At 37.3% G+C, this 7251-nt stretch overlaps 1 pseudogene; it reads left to right on the forward strand.

Moving 5' to 3' along the window:
* Nucleotides 1–2655: 2655 nt before the first annotated feature.
* LOC110204289 (immunoglobulin heavy variable 3-23 pseudogene) lies at nt 2656–3712 on the forward strand (annotated as a pseudogene).
* Nucleotides 3713–7251: the final 3539 nt, after the last annotated feature.

The following is a 7251-nucleotide window of genomic DNA, read 5'->3' on the forward strand; positions in this document are numbered from 1 at the left end:
ATCTATGCATCTCAAACGTTTACAGCAGCTCTCTTTGTGGTCGCAAAACCTGGAAATTGCAATTGTCAAGTGTTTCGTCTAAGGCAATATCTGTTTTGTTTGTTTTGTTTTTTGGCAATTGGAGTTAAGTGACTTGCCCAGGGTCACACAGCTAGCAAGAGTCAAGTGTTTGGTCTGAGGCCCGATTTGAACTCAGGTCCTCATGACTTCAAGACCGGCGCTCTATCCACTGAGCCACCTAGGTGCCCCTCTACCAATATTGTCTTAAGAACAACTTTGAGCAATTAAGTTATTTTGTTATCATAAATACCCAAAATAACTACAAAGGACATGTGTAGAAAGATGCCATCTGCATCTAGAGAAAGAATTGATGTATAGAATAATTTTACATATGTATACTTATTTGTGTTCAATGATAGCTATCTCTAGGGTGGAGAGGGAAGAAAAAAAATAAAAGAAATATAAAAAAAAGAAATCTATATCATAAAAAAGAACCAGAGGGCAAAATAGAATTAGAAAAAATACAGTGGTCATCTCTTCAAAGAAAACCCCAAATTCAAACTTCCAGGAATATTACAGTCAAAATCCAGAGCTTCCAGGTAGTTAAGGGGAAAAAAGAAATCATACAGGTAACCAGAAAGAATTCAAGTACTGAGGAGTGCAAGTCAGGATCACAAATAATTTAACAGCCACCACTATAAAGAAGTGGAAAGCTTGAAATAAACTCTTCCTAAAAGTTTACAGCCAACAACACCTTACTCATCAAAACTGAATAAAACACTAAATGGGAAAAATATGAATCTTCAATTACATAGAGGACTTTAAAGAATTTCTGATAAAAAGAACAAAGTCATGAAGAAACATTGAAGGTGAAATACAGGAGTTAAGAGAAAGAAAAATGCAAACATGAATGAAAAATCTTGTTTCTCTGAAACCATCTCCTACAGACAGCCAGTGGCACAATGGATAAAATGTTGGGCCCGGAATAAGGAAAATCTGAATTCAAAACTGGCCACAGATATCAGCTTTGTAACTCTGGGGTGAATCAGTTCATTTTATTTTGCCTTGGTTTACCTAACTATAAAATGGGCATAATTAATGCAGCTTTATCATAGGATTATCATTAGGATAAAAATAGACATTTGTAAAAAGCAGTTAGTACAATTCTGGGACTATAATAGGTACTGTATGGATGCCTTCTATGTTCTCCCCTCTCCCTGTCCTCCCTTCTCCTTTTGTCATAAGCATAAACATAAAGACTAATCAGGGACAAACTTCTTATGTTTAAATATGGGGAGGTTGTGTCCCTATGGAGGAAGTTTAATTAAAAGAAGGTGAGAGTGGTTCTGTTATGTCGTAATGATCCCGAGAAGAATGGAGAGAGAAAGAAGAATATTCACCCAAGGGAGAAAGGAAAAGAAAGATTAGAGAAAATCATGTCACACAATTAAGGTGTACAAGTAACTATTTTATAAACAAAACCAGCTGACACTTGTCGCTTATTTTCATCTGAAGTCTAAATAAAGGAAGAAAACTGAGACACACATCGAGAGTCGAGTACAGAATTTTAGATGATCTGAGTGAGAAGGTCAGAAAACAGATTACAGAGGGTTGAGAAGTACCTTAAAGGAAGGTATCACGTATATACATTTCCTAGAAGTTAGTGAAAAGGAAAAGATTTGGAAAGACAGCTTGAAGATAATAGAGGGTGAGAGAGACTTTTCAGGCTTGAGAGGCCAAGATATATTTTGTAGGAACAAAAATTTAACTATATTCTATAAGCTGCTTTAAATTGTTCCTTTTCCTACAAGATATGTAGCAATCACAGGAGAATTCAAATGTAAGGTCTCTACTAGGGGAAGAAAATAAAACAGAAAGAAACAGAGAAAAGTCAGGTCATGCTTTACAACATATAAAACTTGACAGTCTCAAAGCCTGACTGGAGGATAACTTAGGTAAAAATACAAACCAGCATTCTAATGGTCCCTGATGAGAATTACTTCTTCCCCAGTAAGTAAAGTATGAATGTAAATTGGACACAAGACAAAAAAATGTCTCGACTGACATCACTGTCTAGAGTAGGTTGCAGCAGATTCGGTTGCTCTGCTATGGAGGTCTCTGCAATCTGAGGCTCAGGCTATACCTTTCCCCAGATACTATAGAAGACATAAATATTCCCCAGGGGATGTGGTGTCACTGTGTCACCACACACAGTGAGTCTTGAGAAACAAAACATGGGACTTCTTGGAGTATCCTTGAGACGCAGGGGGCTTTCTCATTCCTGACCATTTCGTGCCTCAATTCCTCCAGCTCAGAGGGATGTGAGCTTGGGTGTGCTGTTAAGATTTTTAACACCAGCTCTCCAGGGGAGAAAAATGAATGCACTATGAACTTTTAAGTTTAATCTACATTATTAACTTTTTTCTCTATCCTATTGTTGTCTAAACAATGCAAAAATCAATTAAAGACAATCCCTGATTTTGAGTGTCTGCTGATTTCTGAAGTATAAGTGCTCAGTTGAAAACTTCACAATGACCCCTCTCATGCCAACACAGCATAAGCTGGATATAAGGGACCTTGAATGGGTTTGGTGGTACACAGAGTGCATGTAGAATCTAATTACAAAGAGAATGAACAAAAAGTAGCTCTGTCAGCATGCGTAAGTGGCAAGAGTAAGCTCAGAAATTCCACAATAACCATCTTAAGGTAGATACAATATCTGCTGAAGATAAAAAACGACAAAAAGCTGAGAGTGCTTTCCTAATTAGAAATGGCATTGAGACAAGCTGGGAAAATAACAGCAACATAGAAAAGCCTAATGAGCAATCTCTTGGTACTGAAGGTAGATTGGAGTGATGGAGAAGGATAGACACTGAGTCCTTACCGATAATATTTGGATTCTCAGTGTCACTAACCTTCCCCTGGATTTTAGAACTAATTTTGAGGGAAACCTCCCTGCAGCTCAGAGATGGGGACTCATCCCACTGCGAGGCAGTTGCTCTTCCTCACACTAAACAGAGGAAGACATGCAAATTGGGCTCCTTCCTCTAGGGATGAAAACCAGAAAAAACCTGTGTCTGCAGATCTGGGAGAGGAGCTTTTCTTCTGTGTGGACTTTCTGTCCTAAGAACTGACACTGTGGGGCCTGAACAATGAGTTTTGGACAGAATGGAATTTTCATTCTGACTCTTTTACGAGGTAGTTTTTTTTTTTTGTTTTTTGACCAAGGATACACTCTTTGAAGTAGTGTATTTGTGTGACTATTGTCTTCAATGACTCTTTGTTTGCAGGTGTCCATTGTGAGGTTCACCTGGTAGAGTCTGAGGGTGGTGTGAGACAGCCTGGAGGATCTCTTTCCCTCTCCTGCAAACCTTCTGGATTCACCTTCAGCATCTATTACATTAGCTGGGTCCGCCAGGCTCCAGGGAAGGGACTCGAGTGGCACGCATCTATTTATAGTAACGTAGGAAAAACATTCTATGCAGACTCTGTGAAAGGCAGATTCACCATCTCCCTGAACTACAGCAACGACGTGCTGCATCTGCAAATGAATTCCCTTAAAGCTGAGGACACAGCCATGTATTACTGTGCAAGAGACACAGTGAGAAAAAGGAGTACGAGAGCACACATAAAACTCCTCATTCAGACAGGCCACATGGAGAGTGACTTAGAGAGAGAACTCAAGAACACGGAGTACAAGGAGACCACTTAGAATAACAGATGAAGCATGAGGCTGCAAAATTTGAAGAATCAGGCTGACAAAGTTTTCAAGGTCTGTGGATTCTTCCTAATTCACAGTGAACATCTAACCCTTTCTATCTATCTATCTATCTATCTATCTATCTATCTATCTATCTATCTATCCTATCTATCTATCTAATTTCCTTTGTGTTCCTGAGAATCTTTCCTATTTCTGTTGCTTGCAGCTATAGAGGGAAGATGTATCCCTTTAATGGTTTATATGTTTTGTCCACGGTGACTAATTTCTTTGTAGTTGTGAAACATGACACAGATCAGGTATTATTGAACATTTATTATGTATCCCATAGCATTTTCATACACGTGCATGTGGAAAACATACCTACCTGCATGTACATTCAATATATAAGTATATGTGTTTATACACTAACATATCTGTTATGTAGATGATCCTCCCAATGTGTATGTATGCAGATCAGCATGTGTGTGTGTGTATTTATATATATCCCATGTATATTCATACATATAACAGAAGATCATGACGCTTTAATTGGAGGGAATCAGCAGTTTCTTTTCAATCAGACCTCACATAATATCAACATTGTATTCCTTTATATTTTTCTTTAATCATGGATTTTAGGTAGTCCAATAATTCTTAAATTATCTCCCCTCAATCTCTTTTCCACATCAGTTGCTTTTCTGATTAACTATTTCACATTTTCTTCTATTTTTTTTACTTTTCATTTGTTCTATTTTTTTCTTCATGTTTCATGAGTCTCATGCACTTTTGAGAGTCCCTTGAATAGGAAGGCGGCCAAATGAATCAATATTTAAAAATATTAGTTCAGGCTTTTACCTATAAGGTGAAATACAAAAACTAATGCTTAAATACTTTGGCCACATGATATAGATGATTCATTGGAAAAGATTTTGATCTTGGGAAAGACTGAGAGCAAATGGAATAGGGGATGACAGAGAATGAGATGAATAGATATTGTCATGTAAAAAATGAGCAACAACTTGGAGAGAGTTTGAAAGATAGCAGAGAAGGATCTGGTGTGCTTTGCCCATGGAGCATGAAGAGTTGGACATGACTGAATAGCTGAACAATGGTTAAATTGGTGAGAATTTATGAGATGACCAAATAACGTATGATGGACAAAGAAAAGAAGAGAGCATAGGGCAGAACCCCATGCAATTCCCGTGATGAGATGACATGATCTGTATGATGATCCAACAAAGGAGGGAGGAGAAGAGAACTCAGATAAACAGGGTAAGAACCAAGAGTGTGGTGTCCCAAAAACCTAAAAAGAAGAAAGTAACAAGGAGAAAAGAGTGCTCGTGTCAAAGCAACAGAGAGGTCAAACAGAATGAGGATTGAGAAAAAAGTGACCTCATCGCATGAGACAGGAATAAAGGAGATAATTGTTGATGGCATATTAGTGATATGAAATGAAAGAGAGAGGAGAAGAGGGAATTAGCAGAGAATGGCCTCAGTTTTTATTTATTTTGCTGTTGATTTTCTGCACTAAAGAAAGTAATGCAAAAAATATTAGTAATGCACATCAAATTTAAAACTTTTCTAAGTGCATAATTTTGGGGGCAGAAGGATGCTTGTTAAACATTTTCTAGCATATAATTGGTTCAAATTGTCCCTAATTTCAAATTCTGTCTTCAGAACCTCAAGGTTTCAACCTGAATCTGAGGCAACTAGGTACACAGTGGATAGAGTGCTCAGCCTGGAGTTAGGAAGACCTGAATTCAGATCTGGGCTCAGTCACTTACTACCTGTTAATAGTCATTTAGTTTACTACCCTTGACAAGTCATTTATCTTTCATTTACCTCAGTTTCCACATGTGTATAAGAGGGATAATAACAGCACCTACCTTCCAGGTTTGTTGTGAAGATTAAATCAAATAGTTGTAAATTACTTTGTATAGTGCCTGGTACACAGTAAGTTTTATATAAATGTTAAGTATTATTGTTATTATCTGTATTTTTCCTCTGGTATGAAGTATCAACTCTGAAAACAAATGACTGAAGAATTATAAAGGTTTTGCAACTGCTGTTAATTATAAAAATACTAAAGGGCTCACTCAGGTGATTACAAGCACAGTTAACTCTGAAAAATAAAATGAAATAAAAGCAAAACCAGTGGTCATAAGCAAAAAGCTTTCTATATTCCACTGGAGGATGGAAACTAGCCCCATGAGCTGAGGTTTCCTCTAGGAGGAGATTCAAGGAAGTGATGCTAAACCTTGATATATGTAGTTGTAGTTAGACAAAGAATAGAACAATGTGGTCAGCAACAGTAGAGAGGCAAGGTTGTCTAGTGACAAAAAGTCCATTCTTAGCAGGGCTTCATGCCTGGGCCTGTTGGTGCTTGCCTGAACTTATGAATTGTCAGTTCTGAGATTTAGTTGCAGCATAGTTCATGCAGAGGGTGAGCACACAGGACTGTTGTTATGGTATTCTCAAGACAGAGCTTTCTTGTTGGTCCTTAGCTCTGGAAAACAGGGTGTCTCCTAATAGTGAAAAAAGAGGGGAGTAACAAAAAAAGAAGGGTGTTTTTGGCATGGGGATACTGACAGAAGGAGGAAAACCAATAATTCTGATTCCTTTGAGTCTTTCGGAGTGTGCTAGTAAAAGTGACACAGTACATACTGTAGCGTCTGATTTGTTGGTTTTTTTTTTCATTTCCTTTTATAACACAAGGATATGTTTACTGTGAAGAATTTTCCTATGCTATCTTTCGTTTTAAACGTAAAAGAATTCATGATCTTTATTACAGAATGTTTGAGTGTATTTATACTAGTATATATCCATAGTATATATCCTATAGAATATAGGGAGGAATCAGCATTTTTCTAGACTTGTCTAGGCAACATAATGAGCAGGAAGAGACCCATTGAGATTACATCTTAATGTCCTTTTGAAAAAATACTGAACTTTGAAAGAAAAGGGGACAGGGAAGCTCCGAGTTTCCAAGATAATGATTACTAAGAAAAATCATTTGTCACATTCCCCCATCTGGTTCTAATGAGAGGTGTAGCCTTCTCAATGAATCACTAACTGAAATGGTCAACACTTCATCAAGGGGTTTTGGGGACTTATGACAATAGGGACAGGGGAAAGAGAACAGCATTTTCAATTTAAAAGGGTAAGCACCCTTAGTAAGTACAGATGCAGAGACCCCAGGGAAAAAATAAAAATAAATTGTCCATTTAAGGATTCAGAAGTGTCTTCTTGTACAGCTGTCTGGTGTTCAGGACATCATCTGATGAAGTTTCCTGGTTGGAGTATTGCGAAGTGATCTCCAGCAGACTCTCTTCTTAAAACATCTTGTGGAGAGAACTCCTCTTTCTTTGTTAAAAGTTTCCTACAAAATTGATCTTAATACAATTTTAAATGATCTTGCTAATAACCAGGTCAAATTATGCAAGTTAACTCAGCCTTTATGTCTGTAATATTATAAAATAAAAATTGGAACGTTGACCAAGTGTCATGTTGAAAAACTCAAATGAAAAAGGAAAATTAGAACCCAGTTTTCA

This window comes from Phascolarctos cinereus, unplaced genomic scaffold (assembly GCF_003287225.1).
Source record: "Phascolarctos cinereus isolate Bilbo 61053 unplaced genomic scaffold, phaCin_HiC Scaffold_215;HRSCAF=799, whole genome shotgun sequence".
Lineage (NCBI taxonomy): Eukaryota > Metazoa > Chordata > Mammalia > Diprotodontia > Phascolarctidae > Phascolarctos > Phascolarctos cinereus.